General features: G+C 36.8%; 1 protein-coding gene across 1 annotated transcript in view; it reads left to right on the forward strand.

Annotated features, from left to right (window-relative positions):
* Positions 1-21,669, forward strand: part of Mvb12 (multivesicular body subunit 12-like Mvb12) — a 125,616-nt gene that overhangs the window by 66,712 nt on the left and 37,235 nt on the right. The window lies entirely within an intron of this gene.

Genomic DNA, 21,669 nt, shown 5'->3' on the forward strand with positions numbered 1-21,669 from the left:
TTAATTGGGTGTAACAAGATGAGATTGTCAGTAAATACAGGAATTAAATGTAGATTATGGTAATTACGTGTGGTATCTTGTTTACTCCAAGGTACTCCAATCGTCTTAATCACATGATTTCTCCCCTAAGACTTTAGGATATATTTTCTGAATATTATTCTCGCATCTTGCATTAAGAAACTGGACATCCCTTGCACTTAAAGAGCATGTTACATGGATTCTCAGAACTGTATAAGTATCATTATGCATAAAAAATCCAAGGTAATAAACCATCCCTTCCAATTTAACAAAGAATTCAGTGACGGCACATAGTCAAAACAAAACATCACTTTCGGTCATTTTGTAACACCTGCCCGTGGTCATATAATCATGTTACCAAAACTAATGATATCAAATTACCTCAACATGTATTAAGTCTGTAGATTGCTTTGGTTTGTTTATACTATATTGGTGTATTTTGATTGTTTTTAATTGTTGCATTTCATGAAACATGACTTAGAACATTTCTTTTGGATCATCGAAATAGATTCTAACTTTTCATAGAAGTAAAATAATATATCTTCATCAGATGGTTATGAAGTTTGAACAACAATTGTTGGAAATGACATGATCTTTAATAAGATTTGGTTACATAACATTTTTACGTAGAATCAGTCATTACTGAGAAAACATACGGGTCTTCGGTAGATAGATAGATATCACCACCATCATTATAGTGAAAGGAGGACTTTCTTACCAATAGTTTTGATGATTATGAGAAATGGTATGCCTATTTACATTATGAAGTAGAAGACAATTGTATAAGTTTAAAATTACTTTCCAAAGAACATAAAGAGCTCAGGTAGAGAAGAAACATTTTCTTATCATGACTACTTGGTGAACTTCAAGGAAGACTTCTTGACATTATTCAAGTTTTGAGAAATAAATCTTGTAGCTTGTACAGTTAAATGTCTGTGTAATGAATTATACAAATTATACAAGTACACAAGCATACACAACAATAAACCATCATATACATGAAATTGTACAAGTATACTTTTTACTTAGGCATACCTTGTCAAAAATCATGAATTTTATATAGAATGTAGTGTAACTGAATTCTTTCATTTAGAGGAAAAAATCTGTAATTTTCTTTTTTACATGAACATTTTACAATGGCCACTTCTAGGTAGTCAACGATAAGACATGCACACACTATCACATAATTAAGATCATTGTTTTGTTTAACCAGAAAACACTATAATTCACCAAACACACAGCTTCGGCAAGAGACAGGTTTATCTTTCACTTCCACCAGCACTGGTATCATGATCTTCACCATTTTCACTCATAGGATCATCTTCTTTTTCTTGCATTGCGCTATGAATTATGTCCTCTTTTGTAATCTTTGGCCAGGCTGAGTGGCTCAGTTGGTTGAGGCACTGGCCTTCTGACCCCAACTTGACATGTTCGATTCTGGCTCATTTCGGTGGTATTTGAAGGAGCTCAAATATGTCAGCCACGTGTCTGTAGATTCACTGGCATGTTAAAGAACTCCTGCTTGACTAAATTTTAGCATCTCCAAAAACCATAAAAGTACTGAATGGGATGTAAAAACCAATATCATTATTAAAAGCAGAAATTTTTCATTTAGAAGCTTTTAGTTGTCTTTCCTTTCCAAGCAGCCACGAGTGAAAAATTTCATCATCCATGATCTTTGATTGTGGCTGTACTCACACGATAGGGAATTTACTCCTTTAAAATGCCTTAGATGACAGTATTTTCCAACAATCAAAGGGGTGCAGACGGTGGCCAAATTATTACTAAACGTCAATTTTGCAACTCACCAGTCCTAACTTACATAAAATTACATAATTAATCCTACACAATGATCAGTACTTGGTATGCATTCCTTTGCGTTTGATAACAGACTGGAGTCTTTGAGGCATACTATTTACCAAATTTACACAGTTTGTTGTAATTTCTGGGTCGTGATGCCAGATGTCGGTAAGTCGCTCCATTAAGTCTTGCTTGGTAGCGATGTTACTCTTTTTCAGTTTCACCTTAATTATTGCCCAGAGATTTTCAATAGGGTTAAGATATGGTGAGTTCCCTGGCCAGAGGAGAACACTGACCTCCTCCTCACCCAAATAATTCAACACTGACTGCCGTGTGACAGGGAGCTCGATCCTGCATCATGACAAATTCCCCATTTGGAAACAAGCCATTTGCTTTTGGCAGAAGTACTTCTTTCAGTACCCTAAGGTACTGATACTGATTCATAGTTACCTCGACAATATAAATTCTCAATACGGCATTCTCCAAACCAACACACTGGTTGGGTGTTTAACACTTTGTTGAACACAATCAATGTTGAATTCCTCGTTCAATCTCTTCCTGATGCATTGGGAGGATTCATCGCAAATAGAGAAGATGGATTCATCTGTAAAGTTCACCTGGAAGGAAAACAGACCCTTTTGTAACATTCTGCTTATAACTGACACTCAAAGAGAGGGGGAAACAGTTCCATACATAACAATAAAATGAACTTCCAAAAATTCTCAATATGTGACATTTTACTCTAGTGGGCCTCCTCAAGTAATTAATCCCTCTAAATGAACTTTTGATGTCCGTTTAAACTGTGATTATGTGAAAATAAATAACAGTAAAATTTGTCGGTCATTCTTGTAAAAATCCAAGTTGTAAAATACGAGATCATTTTATGCGAGGTTGTTATTCATTATTAAAGTATTTGTGCATATTATGCGTCGTGGATTCTAGTAAGGATTTTTATTCCAGTTCTTTTGTCAGTGAGAGTCGTAGAGTTGAAGGCAAGAGTTAGATTTGCCGTATGAGTTGAGATAGGATTTGTGAATCAGGTGATTAGAAGCCTGTAGTGAACCCGGAACTTTGGTGTGAGCCCGAGGAAGATTTTATAATGTTTGGGATGGAAAGTAGAGGGCGAGGATCCACGCCGGTATTAATTTGCGACGTGTACAATTATTGTAGGACATTTAAAAGTAAAATCTATGTGCATATTTGTTTGGTCAGAATATCGTATTTTTGTTCTATTTTGCGAAGTCAAAGGGGTTCATTCTTAGAAGCCAGTCAAGCGTGGCAAAAGACGTGTTTCATATTAAAACGGGCAGAATGGGCGAGGGTCGTTTGTTTTCAATGCCGCCAGCTGATCGGAGTTCGCCGCTCCTCGAAGTGAAGTTAACGGAGATCATTATTTGCAAGAACTAGTTGAAAATATCATCCGGAGATGACGTGTAGGTTATTAGATACTGTGAATTTGTTTAATTAAGATTATAAAGTATAATTGAAACCACGAAGTTAGAGTATAATGAGTGAGGTTAGCCAATTTCAGGGTTGCCCAAAATATAGATTGGTGGTAGTGATGATTGTTTGTGTATGAGGGGTGCACAAAGCTTTATGGAATGTAATGACAAGATATGACATCGTAATCGGCTTACATTGTGTGGCAAGTTATTTATGGTTTTGTACTGAATTGTTAGGGTTATCCAAGTATTAATAATGGTTAGTATTAGATTAGATTAAAGTGTGATGTCATGAAACAAGCTATAATACTGGAAATAAATGATGTAAATTGTTTCCAGCTGCACGATAACAACAGATGATAAACATGAGCGAATTAAAATTTAATTCCATAAAATTTTGAGTAGGGACTTGTGAAGGAAACCATTCGTCCGTGGAGATAGAATTTGTTGTCCATTAAGATTTCATTAAATCATTTAAATTTATTTAATTATTAAATTCAGTGGAAACCATATTTGTGAAATAATTTAAACCATTACATAAAATAAATTTCATCGTAAAGTCTGTATTGTCGTAGGTATACTTTTAGGTTAAGTCAATATTCCACCTTTACAATACCATAAGTTTATTGTATACTAGCTGATGTACCCGTGCTTCGCTACGGGATTCTCAGAAAGACTGACTTTGTGGTTTTCTTAACCTTAAATCAGCATAGGTCATTACAAAAACGTAAGTATGAATGTAGCGATTAAAAGCAATGCTATCATATAAAATACTCGACCAAATGGAAAGCCGCACGTTTTATCACTTTTAACGAACAGTGCTGCGGTTAGATTGCGGTGCCAATCTAACAGTCCAAAGTTCCAGAGCTGGGATAACCAGGCCGCAGATTGCCATGAACACTCATCTGCCATTATTCCACTAAATATGCACACTGTTCATTCCAATCAGTGCCTCAGAGTAGGGATTGAATAGCCCGAATGCTATGATGATCCAGTGTGTTACGTACCAGTAGTATCAGAAAATTTATAAACCAGGGGAATGTCATGCTAAAGAAGAAAGTTATTTAACTCCCCAGCTACTTCCCATCAATATTCAGGCAGGCTGTTACACTCTGTACGACTGGGCGAGTTGACCGTGTGGTTAGCGGTGCGCAGCTGTGAGCTTGCATCCGAGAGATAGTGGATTCGAACCCCATTGTCGGCAGCGCTGTTGATGGTATTCCGTGGTTTCCCACTTTCACACCAGTCAAATGCTGGGCCTGTACCTTAATTAAGGCCTAAGGCACTCCTAGCCCTTTCCTATCCCATCGTCGCCATAAAACCTATGTATGTCGGTGCGACATAAATCAAATAAAAAATACTCTGTACGCAGCAGTAATCCTATCTACCGGAGATGAAGGGCAACAGATGATACAAACACATCACGACAAACAATGGTCAATGTAATGTTATTGTTGATCAATGTTATGAGCTTTCTATATTGTAGGCCTTCACATTTAGTTTTCTTTCGTCTCTGTGATTTGTAAAATATTTTATACCATAAACTGTAGTTTCTTATTCTCCGACTCTACATACCGATTTTCATTAAATACTGTTTACCCATTTCTGGTTACTCGGCGCTGATATGGACTTAGTAACAAAAATCCAAAATCATTAATATCTTTGTGATCATAGCCAGTACGGTAACAATGTATAAGACATGAATAATAGGAAATTTAATGCTATATAACCCTAGTTATGTAGCATTCATCGATTACACCTCTAATAAGAAATATTTGAGAATTACATTTTTGGCCTTCCCCTAAACTACCATTTCACTCAGCGTGAATAAAATAATTTACAACCTAGACTATAGCGTCTTATTTCCTGACTTTGCATACCGATTTTCATCAAGATAGGACTACTAATAACAACAATATTTGAGAATTATATTTTAGGCCTTCCCCTAAACTACCAATTTTCTCAGCGTGAATAACTTACAATTATTGATAGCCTAGATTGTAGCAACTTATTCCCCAACTTTGCATACCCATTTTCTTTAAAATATGACCACTAATAACATAAATAGTTGAGAATTCAATTTTAGGCCTTCCCCTAAACTACCATTTCACTCAGCGTGAGTAAAATGATTTATAGCCTAGATTGTAGAGGCTCATCCCCCGACTTCACATACCGATTTTCATTAGACCACTAATAACATAAATAGTTGAGAATTCAATCTTAGGCCTTCCCCTAAACTACCCATTTCACTCAGCGTGAGTAAAATGGTTTATAGCCTAGATTGTAGAGGCTCATCCCCTGACTTCACATACCGATTTTCATTAAATTCTCTTCAACCGTTTTCTCGTGATACGTGTACATACATACAGACAGACAGACAGAAATTACGGAAAAGTAAAAAGTGCATTTTCTTGTTACTATGGACATGACCGATACAGAAATACCATTCTTTTCAAATTCTGAGCAATGTACAGACGAAACTCTTATTTTATATATATAGATTTAAACAACATTATTAACTATGATGGGACATGTTTCGTCAAACTTGTAGACATCATCATGTTGTTTAAATAAATATACAATAAACTTATGGTATTGTAAAGGTGGAATATTGACTTAACGTAAAAGTATAATTTAAACCAAGCGAGTAACTTGAAGAAGCATTCTGGAAATCTTAGTTTATTTTTCTGAGAATATTTAAATGTTAACGTAACGATTAAGGGGACATATCCGAAGGTAATGGATTTTACTGCCACAAAGTATTGTGAGTGGTGGTGGTGTTGTTGTTGTTGTTGTTGCATTATTTGACTTTGAACGATTGAGCAGTAAATGTGCTGGGGTTAGTAAAGTGAAAACCGGGCAAGTTGGCCATGCGCGTAGAGGCGCGCGGCTGTGAGCTTGCATCCGGGAGATAGTAGGTTAAAATCCCACTATCGGCAGCCCTGAAAATGGTTTTCCGTGGTTTCCCATTTTCACACCAGGCAAATGCTTGGGCTGTACCTTAATTAAGGCCACGGCCGCTTCCTTCCAACTCCTAAGCCTTTCCTATCCCATCATCGCCATAAGACCTATCTGTGTCGGTGCGACGTAAAGCCCCTAGCAAAAAAAAGTAAAGTGGAAACTTTGGTCATCAACCGATGTAACTTAATTGTGTTTAGCCTTCAGCTTAGAAACTTGGATGGTCATGGGGTCATATGCCACTGTAGCATCATTTTCCTTGTGATCATCATCCACAATGATTTTAAAGTAACTTAAAAGTTTAGAGGTCGGTCCATGACATAGTCGCAGCTCGCATCGATTCAATTAAAGGTCCATGCCATACAACCACTCTGTGGCACACACCGATTGGACTGCCTTAATTATACCCAGAGTCCAGAGTTCGTGTTACGATGGCTGGACCATCAAGAATCATTATGATGGTACATGTAGTCTCATATGGAAGCCGAATTTAAGGATTTCCAGACTTTCCTTTCTTTATTTAATAATTGAGACAGTGGTTTCTAGTAAGGATGCTCATCAGGCAGTTAAGTCAAAAGCTCAAACCAGCGTTCGGCCCCTCTGTGTAAAAATGATTGTGGTGTTAAGTGGATAAGATAGTCCGAATTATACAATTATTAGTTTCTTCAGTAAATTTTTCCAAAATAAAATACAAATATTTTATGAATAGACCATTCATTTGAGTAGATTACGATTACTGAACCCTACCTCAGCTAGTGACGAAGAACCCAAAACGACCCAAGAGACAGATCTCATGAAAATTGCTGATAGGTAAGGAAGGTAGGTATCTTTCATAGTGGACCAAAGGGTTCAATATATATATATTATTTTTATTTATTTTTTTCTCTTACATGCTGACCTACATGTGATTTGGTTTTAAGTGGTCCACCTATTCAATACAAACACATGTTAATACAACTATATTTTAGTATCAGTATATTCTCATTTTTTATTTTGGTACTAGTTTTGACCTTTTTGGTCATCATCAGCTGTCATAATCATCTGTACATAAAAACATTAAACACCTGAATCTGTCTAAAAACATGAACCCTAGATAAAATAAACACACTTAAACACTTTAAAAATATGCTCCAAATAAGTCTGTGTAGTGATTTTGACAGTGACGATCAGATTGACAGTCATAATAGCAAACTATAACAGTCTTGTTTTAACATCATATCACATAACACCTGTCCTTAATTGAAACTTGTAACTTGTGGTAGTTACCAAAATTGAGGTGTAAGACCATGAATGAGGGGCAGAGCCATAAAATAGATCCTTACAGACCAATAAAACTGTTCAGGCGGTTGTCAATGGATCGTGTATTTGAAACCAGAAATGATGTCTGGAAAAGAAATGAAAAGAATCCTTTTAACTGATTAATAAACAAGAGCAAAGAAAGAACTGGGGTAGGAGAAAATATAATGTAAAAACTTACCCCACTCACCAGTAGCTTCAAGGGAACTTTCACCACATAGCGAATCCTATCAACTAGTTACTTGGTTGAGCTTCAAGTAGATGACAGAGTCGGATATGGGAGGGGTTACTAAGGGGAAGCAGTGAAAGGTAGGAGGTCCAGTGAGAAGTTGGTGGGGAGCGGCTCGTACACTGTTACGATCTAATTTTTGTTTTGTATTGCACCCGCTCACTTCCTGAGTCCCAGACTAGCATTAATCTCAGGGGTGATCAGTTCGAAAAAGATAAAAAAATAAATTTAATAAAGAAAATCTAATTATATATCGGCGCATCATATGAACACAGGGATGAACGGGGCATGCAAATTAAGGTAACGGGGGACGACTCATTCCTGGATACAAATTTTTGACTCCACAATAGGACTGGGAAGTGACAACTTAAATTCCATGGGCATAATTGACTAACTACAATAAAAAGATATGGAAACTGTTTCCTATTGAAATTGCAATGAGGAGCAATTTATTCACTTATTTTGCAAACTACACATGATTACAATTATTACATTGGGACACCTCCATCCTGAAAAATAAATGACATACTACTCTGGTAGTGTAAAACATTTGGTGAATTCGCCCCAATTGGTTACTGGGGGTCGAATTCACATCCGTATGAGTGGACGTTTCATCGCTGGAGATCTTCTTTCGGAGACGAAGGCATGACAGTAACTATTTACGGTCATCTCCTCGTTCCGTTTGGACATGAGACACTTCCGGTATGTACATTCTGGTGAGCCGGACACCCACCGTGGAAATGTTATCGTCTCGAAAAAAATGGGAATTTATAGTACGGACAAATTCTAGCCTATTATTTCCAGATTCACAAACACGCCAGGTAGAGTTCATTAACTCAAAGCCTATTTCAATATTTACACTTGTCAATACGACAAGACGTACGGAAAGGTTCATTACTACGCTCTGACAATGAAGACATGTGCCGTCCGTGGGTTATCTTCGTATCTACCGCTAACAATCTCCCCCGTGAAAACCCAACATCTGGTTCTGAGCAGTTCGACACAGGACGACTGTCCCTATCATATCCTCCTATGATTATTAAATAATATAATTATCATTCTTTATATGATCATTATTATATTCTTTGATTGCCATCAATTAATTTATTATTATCATTAATTTCAATTATAATCCTAGATTTGATTATCATCATCATCATTTGTCATCCGGGATGATTATATGCCAACCCTTGCCGACGTTTCAAACGAAGGGTCTTCTTCCTCGTAATTTATCCGCACAATTTAATGATCAGTTTCCTAATTATTATTATTATTATTATTATTATTATTATTATTATTATTATTATTATTATTATTATTATTTTCGTTACAATGAATCATCGTCCAAAAATCTCTTAATTTTCCGTCATCATAATTATTATTCTCAAAATACTATTGCAAGTTCTTCATCTTCTGCTTCTTCAACTTTTCATTATTATTATTATTATTATTATTATTATTATTATTATTATTATTATTATTATTATTACTATTATTTCCATCAGTGGAGATTATCATTATCGCATCACTTATTCATCATGGGATTAATATCTTACATTGATCTCACCATAATTATTCTCAAATTAAACTAATAAATCCTTCCTATTATTATTCCTCTTCATATTATTATTATTATTATAGTATCCTAATTTCACGTTTACACTACCGTTAGCGATATTTATGGTTAAATGCATAAACCTTTACAATTTCGATCTACTTTGGCACTAAGCAAGTTACTTAAGACAAGATTCCCTTGGATTATTATTATTATTATTATTATTATTATTATTATTATTATTATTATTATTAAAAATGGAAAGATGATATTTTAATTTCCACTCTTTAGAATTTAGTCACATATGTTAAATCCCGTTATGAACCACCAAGCTCTGCTTTATGTCGGTCGGGACAACACGGTATTCAGGACCGTACCTTCAGTTTCGTACTGCCGTTAATTTATATGGGGACACACGTCCTCCCAAGACACATCTCACAACCTATGGCACATCGCGGCTGGGCAAATACCTCCAATGCCTGCGATTGCTAAACTATTCCTTCCAATTTGAAGTCCATTTCCTTTTATTGCAACTCTTCAAACATTTAATTCGTAAATTAATCCTCGGTGCGTGGTTTCTGCCACTAATAACATCGGAATATGCATTTTATTTCATCTTAGGCCTTGAGATTCATCTATTTCATTATTACAAACAATACGGCTCAATTTTATTTCAAGCCGGATTTTCGTCCCTCATGACTTCCAACTCTAAATATGGGCTCAAACCACTCTGGGCTTTTAACATATTGTGACCATTCTAATTCACGTGCCTCTATCGCTTTTAAACAAATGTTAATGGTTAAAATAAAGTCCAAACGTGAAATCAACAATTTACGTAAAATCAAACTGACTACGCGAATTAAAGTCTTTAACGCTACATGCCATCTCCACATTGATTATTATTTGCACTGGCTAACTCACGAAGCACTGTCATTATTATTATTATTATTATTATTATTATTATTATTATTATTATTATTATTATTATTATTATTATTATACTTTAACTTGCAAATGCACAAAATATTATTATTATTATTATTATTATTATTATTATTATTATTATTATTATTATTATTATTATTATTATTAATTTACTTTCCTTTGCCAACTCACAAACATTATTATTATTATTTCTTTCTCGCAAACACACCGAGCATTATTATTATTATATAGAACTTACGAACGCCCAAAGCAGATAGAACATTATTATTATTATTATTATTATTATTATTATTATTATTATTATTATTATTATTATTTTAATGACCTTCCGTACGCAACACAAATTTTACATACTCTGGCACTTTCATAATCTGGCTGTCTGGTAGAAAATATTCCTAACTAAAATACAAATAATCACTGCAGTGATTGAAATCAAATAAATGGGTTAGCACAAAGAGTAATTTAACACTTGACATGAACTTAAATCAAAGTATTACAAACAGCATGCATTAATTGAAAGAAATATATCCCATATTTACATTATATACAACAAACAAATACTCAAATTAATTAATCTAACCCATTATTACATTAATATAAATTAGTTCGTCCGTCTAACAAAAAAAAATTAAAATCATGGATTCGGGAGGCGGACCATGTTAAGTAACCATAATTAATTTACACTGAACCCCGTTTAGTCGCGATAACATCCCCAAATATCAAATTTGTGTACTCATTCCTATGTAGAATTCCATTGTCTCGTAGCGGATGAGAGGCCTGCTGGCCCCATGGTAATTTACTCGTCCATCATATCGCACTTTATAAATTTAACACAATAAAACACTTCTGGGTAACTACCCATGATTAATACCTTCCTTACAGAATTTACAGTAATTTATACAAAAAAAACACTTATAGGTGCCTCTAGACCCATTACATTTGCACAATTATTCTTCCTTTAGCCCAAATCACACGTCGTGACACATTACGACGAAGTGTCGTTTCATTCGAACCGGCACATATCGCGTTCTTCAATCCGCACTTCCTGAAGTATACGATGCCGTCCTGCAATCGCCTCGCTCCTACAGTTCCCTGCTACAGTAATTGTTACACCATCTATCATGAAATATTTATTTCAGGCTCTGAACACTGCCTTCAAAAAGTATTATCGGCGTTCCTGTCGATCCTTTAAATTCCAGCACATGAAATGTTGAGAAATGTATTAATTTCACATACAGTGATACTGATAATTTACACTCGATATACTGAATAATTATCACTGTTCGTCTTCACCTTCATGACTACTAACGTACTTTCACTCTAACAGAATCTATAATGAGTTTTCTGGTACCGAATTACAGAGTCACCGTGTCAGCGTAACAAATTATTTCAAACAACTGGTTGATGTGAAGCTCGACTGGTCACAACTGGTGACTGGTAACAACTGGGTGATGTGAGGTCCCACTACTGGTTATTTATGGACGATATGTTTTCCCGCCGAGGTCATCCGCGGTCATCTCATGGGGAGGGGGGTTGGTTATCCTAAATCGGCATATGCAGGTGGATTTGGATCTCTTGATTTATCCCACTTAATAAACTTGCGATACACTCTCATGTGTCGTATTCTGAACTCATATTGTTCGGTGATCATGGAAATATCACTTAATTCCTGTCCTCCACCTTTCGCGCGCTAAATCAGCGTCCCTGATGGCGTGCTCTTCTTGACCAATGGCGAGATAGCGTGGGTCATTTCCAAGAATTCATTACTTTAATTTATTATAATTACTATTAATCAACATGGGAATGACATTACAAAAATCCCCTCTATTCAATTCTGTGGTTGGAATAATTTAATTATTGTTATCGGAGAAGCTAACTGGAGTTCACTCTGAGTTTCTCTTATGTTGGTTTATCTGCGGGCCTATGATAAATTTTCCCATTGGTCAACACCGCATCGGTTAGTTTAAAATTTCTTCCTTGCAACTTGACAACACAAAATTCCTCGAGGCGTGGGAAAATACTGGTACGTCATATTCTCGGTATCAGTGAGACACCTGGCTCGCCCTTGTTCCGAAATACATACTCTTTCACTTCCTTGTAGTCATTACCTCTGTAGTTGTGAGCTCTAGATTTAATCCTCTTAGCTTCTGACCAAGAAACATTCTCCCCATAATGACAAGCTTAACTGTGGCGACGGACTGTCGCGATATGTTGAAATCCTTCCGTCCACACAAAACTGACACTGTATTCAATTTAATATTCCTATATATTTGCATTCATCTTATAAAAATTAAATCATGAAAACTAGGGCCTATCTCATCCGGGTACAGTATATTCCGGTATATCAAATGGGATGTTAGGCTTCTCTGTAATTTCATTTAAGTTATAGTTTGGATTCAAATATTGTTCTCTCTTCTGAGGGACTTGAAGTTCCCGTATCAATCTATCAATCCTCTTCCATCCTTTTTGATCTTGAGCCCGCTCTTCCCAGTTATCAATTTGGAGGGTCCGGCATACCTTGTTGATCTCCTTCCAGGAGCTTCGGGGTCTTCCTGAAGGTCTTTTCACATTAAGAGATCCCTTGTATAGATCTACTGGTGCTCTGTTATCCTGCATCCTCAGTACGTGTCCAGCCCAGCGCAGTCTGTTGGATTCTATCACACCCAATATAGTGTGTTGTTGAGAGAGGGTGTAAATCTCATAATTAGATCTTTTCCGCCAGTTTTGAAGAGATAGGATCGAACCGTGGGCCAAGTATTTTTCCATACACTCTATTCTCAAAGACTTGCAACTGCTGTTGCTCTTTCTTGGTTATACTCCATGTCTCGGAACCATACAGAAGTACTGGTCGAATTATTGTATTGTAGATGATCATTTTTGCATTCCTTGTTAAAAACTTGGAGCCTAATATAGGGCTCACAGAGTAAAATGCCTTATTTGCATCCTTAATTCTAGCTTGGTGTTCCTGTTGCCTTCGGTTTTGCTCATTGATTAACACACCAAGGAATTTAATCTCCTCTACTCTTTTAAGTATATATTTCCCAATCTTCTAAGGCAATCTGTCAACCTCCTCATGATTCAGTCTCTGTACAACCATGTAATGTGTCTTTTTATCATTTACCCGTAAGCCAATTTTTGCTGCCATTTCCTCTAGTTCCACAAGTAACTGCCTAATATCTAATTCATTGCGGCCAATAAGAACAATATCATCTGCATATGCAAGGACTTTATGTTGTCTCCCCAATATGATACGAGCAGGTACAAGAGCTAATTTCCTGATAATCTTCTCCAGTGTAATGAATAGAAGAGGAGATAGTGCGGTCCATTGTCTCAGACCAGTTTTGTTCTGGAAAGAACTTGATTTTCTACCTTTGAGCAAAACACAGCTAATATTACCACCCATACACAGTTTGCACATGTTAATTAATTCTATGGGAAAGCCAAACTCCATCATGATGTTCTACATCCCTTCTCTATGGATTGAATCATATGCCTTGAAGAAATCTATAAAGAGACAATTAACTGACTCCTTGTGTTCCCACACCTTATCATTAATAGTCTTAATTACAAATTGTTGTCTGTAGTGGATCTGTTACTAAGAAAACCGTTCTGATAGTCCCCAATAACTATTTCAGCAAAAGGTCTTAAACGCTGTAAAAGAATAAGACAGAATTTTGTAGGCCATGTTTACAATAGATATACCACAATAATTTTGAAGTTCTTCCTTATCCCCTCCTTTATGAATTGGGACAAGAAGTGATTCCTGCCATTCTTTTGGAATAACTTTGTGCCATATCCTTAGAATGATCTTATATATATATATTTATGTTATCTTTCTCCACCATATTTAATAACCTCAGAAGGAATGTTGTCACTGCCTGAAGCTTTATTGTTTTTTAAACGTGTAATACTTTGTAATACGTCTTGATATTATGGCCCTAGTATTTGTTCTTCTGATGTGGAACTAGATGGCTTACCAATACAGGTTTCTGGATCAGCACAATTCAGGAAGGAATTGAAGTATTGCTTACAGTAATTTAATAATTTGTCCTGATCAGCAATTAAATTTCCAGACTTACCTCTCATAATACTCGATATTGGTTGAAATCCTGTTTTAATTGTGTTGACAGTTACGTACATCTTGCGGATGTTCCTGTTTCTGTAGTCATCTTGGATTGATTGTTGTCTCAGGTAGACTTTTTTCTTTCTACGAATTACTTTACTACATTCTTTCTGTTTTTCTCTGTATAGTTCCTTAACATCTACATTCTTATTAGACTACAGCCACTTATTATGCCATATTGCCACTTCATTAACTGCATCTTGACATACCTCATCGAACCATTTCATTTTCTTACTAACACCTTTCGGTATCACTTTCATGGCTACTGTTGTCATGATTTGTTTTGCGTTATTCCACATTCGTTCACAAACTTTGTCATTTGTTTCATCAATGTCTTCTATAGGATCTTCTCCCAGAATATCAAATCTGTTTGTAATTTCCACATTATACTTTAATCTTTCATCCTCCTGCTTCAGTTTCTCAGTGTCTACTTTGCATCTTTCCTCAGTCTATGACTTACAAGAGGTTTTCAATTTAATTTTAACAGAAGTAATTATCATATTATGATAGATCCTATCTCAGCTTCTCTGTAGGCTCTGATATCAGTTATGGAGCTTCTATGCCTGTTATCAATTAGCACATGATCTGTCTGATTGGCAGTCTTACCATCACACGAATACCATGTTTCCTTACATATATGTTTATGTGGGAAGGTGGTACTCTGCACATTCATATTTGTGGATGTAGTGAAATTTATTAGTCTGATGGCATTATCATTGCTTTTGTCATTCCTATTGTTGGCACAAAAATTTCTTCCTTTCCAACTTTTGTATTGAAATCACCCAAAATCATATTGACATGTTTTGGTAATTTATTCCACTGTTCTAACAAATCTGCATAAAAGGAGTCTTTAACATGATCATCCTTGTCGTTTGTGGGGGCATGGCAGTTCACCAGTGATATGATGATGATGATGATGATGATGATGATGATGATGATGATGATTGTTGTTTAAAGGGGCCTAACGTCTAAGGTCATCGGCCCAGTGATATGTTAAACCATTTAGAATGTACCCTCAAATAGCAGTCTTTCATTGACATATTCAAAGGACAGCACAGATGATACTAGTGAATTTTGGACACAAAATGCAGTACCAAATTCATGGGATCCAGTTTCTTTACCACTCTTGAAAATAGTATACTTCCCCATGTCCTGTATACCATTGCTTAATAATCTAGTCTCTTGAATTGCAGCAATTCCCAATCTATACTTCTCCAACTGTTGTTTGAGGATTTTGAAGGATCCAGGTTTATACAAGGTTTCTACATTCCAAGTTCCTATTCGTAAAGCCGATTTGCATTGCAGGGTCGTCATATTTTGATATCCATTCTTATTCATCCGGGGCAAATGTGAGATATTCGTAATGATCTTTTTTTTTTAATACTCAGTTACTCAATAGAGCCGTTAACCCTATGTGCAACCCCCAGCCTGGAGGGCCAGAGACTTTTCTGTCAGGGTTGCCATACCTTTATTCCACTGTTCTAACAAATCCTCATCCAGTTTTAAGGTGCCAGGTGCTCGCCCTCACCCTTTCTATAAGAATAAGATTTGCCGGTTATAGTGCATACCATGCGTCTTGGTGGGTGTGCTATTTACCAACTGATGAGCGCAATTTAGCACACTGGGGCGAAACACTGGCAACCAGGAATGAGTTAGCTGGAAAATTTATAATGTCCAATAACGGACCAAGTACATTGGTATTATAAATTTACTCATTTGGGACAAATATTTCAGGTTCCCTATGGGAATCAACATCATCTATATCATGGGTGCACCCCCCCAACGTTCTCAACCAGCCAATCTTTAATGGTGTGCTTTCTCATTCCCTTCCCCATCCTATGCCGTTGGCCATCTAGTGGCTCTTCTGTCTTTTGGAGCAGTTTCTCACTCCAAGGGCAAGAGAAGTGCCCTTCCTTCTACCCTCTCATCCGCCCTCCTAGGAGGCCATTGGCATTTGGTAGAAGGTGGTCTCCTTGTACCGGGAGATACTCGGTCCCTGCATTCATTAGCCACCTGTATATATTATATACACAACCGTTGCCCCCTCTCTACCACCGGGAGGTGAATGTCAGGATTTCACAGTCATTGAAACTGGTACTAGTTCTCTAGAGAGGAAATATTATTGTAAGCGAACATAATATTTCTCCAAAATATTAAAACCAAATCATACGTAATTGGTGTAAGTATGGATCAAAAATGAAACTTACAGCATATCCTTGTTGGCGGGACAAACCCTCCTATGTGATAATATTTTTGGAGATATATTGACCTGCAGCACATACATTATGAAGAGCGATAATGCCTTGATGAAATTCACACAATATTGCACCTTAGATGACAGAACCTTATCGGCCAAAGTTCTAAGCTAAAATATTTCACATAGGAGGTTTTATCCCAGGAGCGACGATAAGAAACTTGACCTAACAATACAAATTGAATTTGCACACTGAAATTAGCAAAAAAGGACCTACAGCTCAGACGTTCATTGTACATGAATACTTTAATCCTGGTTAACTGTACGTGAGGTGACTATTAACAGTCCTGTTTTACATTAGAGGATCGGTCATTGTAGTCCCTACAAAATAGTTTTGCTAATTTACAAGACAATGAGAAATACCCACACCTGGAAATATATACTGGGTAGGTACACTTAGTTAAGGTAATTCCATGCTGCAACTCTCTCTGGATCTCCCCCCCCATCAAGAGTAAAAGATTGACAGCAGACTGTAGATTGTATTGGAGATAACAGGATATTTTGGTACTGGTGTGATTACTGAGACATTCTATGCTGATCTGTCTCCTCCCATATCTCCACATTCCTTATAAGATACTGTAATGGTGCTATCAAACATTGGCTTTGTCTGTATGCAGCTTCATCATCATCATTTTATGTTTCCTGGATACTATTGGTGAGCCTCTTCCACTGTGTCTTATTGAGATATGTTCTGTTGTTAATGATGTTCTCTGCTGTCTTTCCCTGATCTGCTAGGTCCGTCTTTATGATGTCCATCCAGTGGGTCTTCCCACCATCTGTTTTCCTGCCACATGTCTCTTCAAGTTAACGTAAGCTGTCCTTGTTGGCTCCATCCTCATTACATGCCTGAACCACCTCGATCTGGATGTGCAGACCTAATCTAACAATGTTGTTCAATCCTAGCTTCCTTTCTCACCATGTCATTCCTTAAACTTGTTCATTTTTGTTTTCTTGAACTATATATCTCAGGAACTTCATCTTAGATGCCTGTAACCTTGATGAGTCCTTTTGAGTGAGGGTGCATGTTTCAATACCATAGGTTAAGATCGGTATGGTATTGGTTGAACATCACCATCTTTGCTTTTGTTGGTAATTTGGGATCCCAGAGGAGTTTTCTTACTTGCTGGTAAAAGTGAGAGCTCTTCTGTACTCTTATTTGCCATCTCCTTTGTGGCTAATATATCTCAAGAATTACAGTACCAAGTCATGCAAAGTTTTCCGCACTTTCCAGTGGATGGTTTCCTAGCATGATGTTCACTGGTCTTCCCTCTCTGTCTATTGCTATCACTACCACTTTAGCTTCACTTACCTTGAAAGTGAATTCCTGAACATTGAGTCTCAACTATACTAGTTCCTTAGTTTCTCCCCAGACCATGATGTCATCAGCGAAAACCATTGCATTAATTTAACCAGAGGTTTTCTTTGTGTTATTCATTATGTCATCCATGATGGTGATAAACAATAATCCAGATAGAGCATTGCCTAGCTAGACTCCACTTTTGGTCAGGAGCCATGATGAATGTCCGTACCAAATTGCACACCGCTGGTACAGTGCTCATACAGCATATGAACTTTTCTCACCAGTTCGTGTGGCACATTCCTCTTTCTCAGGCATTCTCATATCTTCTCTTGCAATGCTGCCATATGCCTTCTCTGTATCCAGGAAACTCATGAACCGATTTTTGCGTTTCTCCCAATATTTCTCTCTTAACATATAGACGTTGAGGATAGATCCGTTTTGGACCTGCTAGGCCTGAAGCGATACTGTTCCTATTTTAACTGTGACTCTAAGATGACTTGCAATCTGCTCTCTAGGATCTTCTCGAGAATCTTAAGCCCATGAGAAAGGAGCATTATTCCCCAGTAGTTCGAGCATTTTCAGTGATTTCCTTTCTTAAATGACACCCTTGCTCCAATCAGCATGAATCTTGTCGGCCCTCCACACTGCATTCAGCACCCTGTGTAGCTACTATAATGCCTGGACTCCTGGTGTTTTAATCGTGTCCATTTTCTTATTCAGAAGTCTTGGGGATGTACCCCTTCTGAATTCCTTCTTTCATGGCCGTCTCCTATCACCTTTTCATACCCATTCCTGTCTGTCCCGAGCTGTGCATTGAGGTCCCTGATGATGATGATGATGATGATGATGATGATGATGGTCTCTTCTAGGTCTTCCAGAAACTTGTTCTTTTAATCTTGACTACAACCTGTCTAGCAGGCATACATCTGCACCAGTATCAGCTTCTCTTTCCCCAGGTGTACTGTTGCTTCAGTAATACTCTCATTGATGTACTGGATCTCTCTTTTGTCAATTTGTCCCACTCTGTTTCTCATCCCTCTGTTATTACTATTCCAGTAGAGGGTATAGTTCTTCCTCAACTCCTTCCCTTTACTTTTCCATTTAGTTTCACTCAGTCCTAGGATTGATATTTTCCTTCTTTCCATGATGTCCACAAACTCTTCACATTTCCCTGTTAAACTCGGTACATTAATTGTCCCTATTCGAGTGTGTTGTCTTCTCCCAGGTTGTTGTGCACTCGCAAGACCTAGCCTATCATCAGGCTGTAAGCCATCGCACCTGGCACGAGTCTGTTGATGCTGTTGTCTACTCTGAATTCTCTGTGTGCACGTGAGACTCGTATAAGTTTTGAAAGCAGTTGCAATTACTCTCCAACTGTCCTGCTAGGCCTAACGTTGGAGAAGATTTTCTGTCAGAGTTATCTCCCTTAGCCTTCAGCAGTCTCCTGCCACATCTGCAAGGCAACAATACACAGCAAGTTGAGATATGTGTACAAAATAAATTTGTTCAGCTGGTCATATGTTGATAGAGGCACATTTATTTCTTACGTTCGAATAAAATCTTCATACTACCGGTGTTCGCTCAAGTGAAATTATTATACAGTACATTGCACTTTATGGAACCATAGATGGGGATTAGAAATTTTTTTGTTCAGCTGGTATTCATTGTATTGACATAAAGTTTGTAACTTGAGAAACTTATTTTTTCAAGCTGAAGTGCACTACTGAAATCAGCATGGATATTGAGGTGATCAGATGTCAGAATTTTTTTTTTTTTTTTTTTTAAGTCATTTTAAAGACCTGAAATAGTGGGGATTTGTGCAAAGTGATTAGTTACTGCATGTTTTCTCCGTGGTTAGTGGCACACATTATTTTTACTTGAATGCTTATTGTTTCCAACACTTTTTATTTTATACCTTCTTTTACTCAGATTTGAAATAATGGGAAAATAATTTTCTTGAGTTACAAACTTAAGTCACTGATCAGAATTGTTTTTACATGAATATTGCTTAAAAATCCTGATGCAGACTGGAAGTCTATATAGATAAATTGGCACTATGGTCAGTTAATATTTGTAGCAGTGTGAAAATTGGATATCCAACATGCTTAACCATTTCACAATGTCATATTTAGCCTCTTCGATGTTCTTCATTTGTCCACTGAACTTCTGAAGTGAACAATCCATAATGGTATGATGACTCATCTGAAGCACATTTGCACAGTCATAACAATGGTTCTTAGTTATCTTCCACTTGTTTCTAGAATTGATATCTAATTTGATGTATTGATGACCAGACTTTCCTCAGTAGGTTGAAACCAAACAAGTCTCTTAACTGGCTCCAAAATTGCCAATAGGGAACATGCATGATCCGGGGTTTTAATTAAAAATATGCTAATCTGATTCAAAATTTCATGCAGAATTCAAAAATGTGATCAGAATGTACAAATAATAACTCCAAACATGATAAAAATCTACGAAAATGTCACGTCACGCAAGTACGCGATCTCATTGGTCTGACGTCATCGTACAGGTTGACTGAATTAGCAGACGAAATAACACGTAGGCCTAGTGTGCTGTGAGAAGCAGGATACACTTCGCGTATTTCTACTTTACGTTAGTGTCTAGTTTTATTAAATTCGAGGTCTATACATCGGATAATAATCTGCGTGGTATATTTTAGACTTAAAATGAATCCTGCGCAGACAGTGAGGCAGAAAACTTATAAATGGTGTAGAGTTCCGATGTGCAATAGCACATCGCATACCATACCAAACAAATTGTTTATACATGTTCCAAAGACGCTAAAACTAGGGAGAAATGGATTTTGGCGAGCCGGAGAAATGCTGGTGATATATCGGGAAAGTCTACAGTTTATTTTTTTGAAGATTTTAACGTAAGATGAATTTGTTTGAATTTTCAAATCACTTTTCCATGTCCGCTGTTCTAGTGGTAAAACTTTAAATTTTAATGTATGATGCTTTATTTAAATGCTTCAATTACATCTTGGAATATGAAAGTAATAAACAGTGCATTAAATAATGCTGATTATTAAAGTATTCTCCAAACCTAACCTATGTTTTGGGTGATCCATGTCAAGATAATAAATCAAAGGGGTTATGAACCATTTTGACAGCTCTAATTCTACCAATATATCTTGGCATGGGACAGTTATGTATGTCTTTATTAATGAGCTTAATTGGTAAAGAAATTTAGGCTATATCTAAATACTCTATAAAGCAACAAAGAACAGGCGTGTACATCATGAAAGGAAACAACGTGAATTTAATAAATGTATAACTCTACACAAGACCAATGCTTGTTTGTTGGGGTCTTATAAGTTAACAATGCTCAATTATAATAATTATCATAATATTAATGAAATAAATACCATAATTGCACACAGGTGAAAATAGTGATGTAGGTGTTTAAAATATTATCCAACTTAGCCTAAGTTTTAGGTTATACAAGCCAAGTCAATAAACCGAAGGGTAAAAATACCGCGCGAGTTGGCCGTGCGGTTAGGAGCGCGCAGCTGTGAGCTCGCATCAGGGAGATAGAAGGTTTTGAACCCCACTTCTGGCAGCCCTGAAGATGGTTTTCCGTGGTTTCCCATTTTCACACCAGACAAATGCTGAGGCTGTACCTAAGGCCACGGCCGCTTTGTTCCCATTCCTAGGCCTTTCCTGTCCCATCGTCGCCATAAGACCTATATGTGACGGTGTGACGTAAAGCAAACAGCAAAAACAAAA

The sequence above is a fragment of the Anabrus simplex genome, chromosome 1, assembly GCF_040414725.1.
Source record: "Anabrus simplex isolate iqAnaSimp1 chromosome 1, ASM4041472v1, whole genome shotgun sequence".
Classification (NCBI taxonomy): domain Eukaryota; kingdom Metazoa; phylum Arthropoda; class Insecta; order Orthoptera; family Tettigoniidae; genus Anabrus; species Anabrus simplex.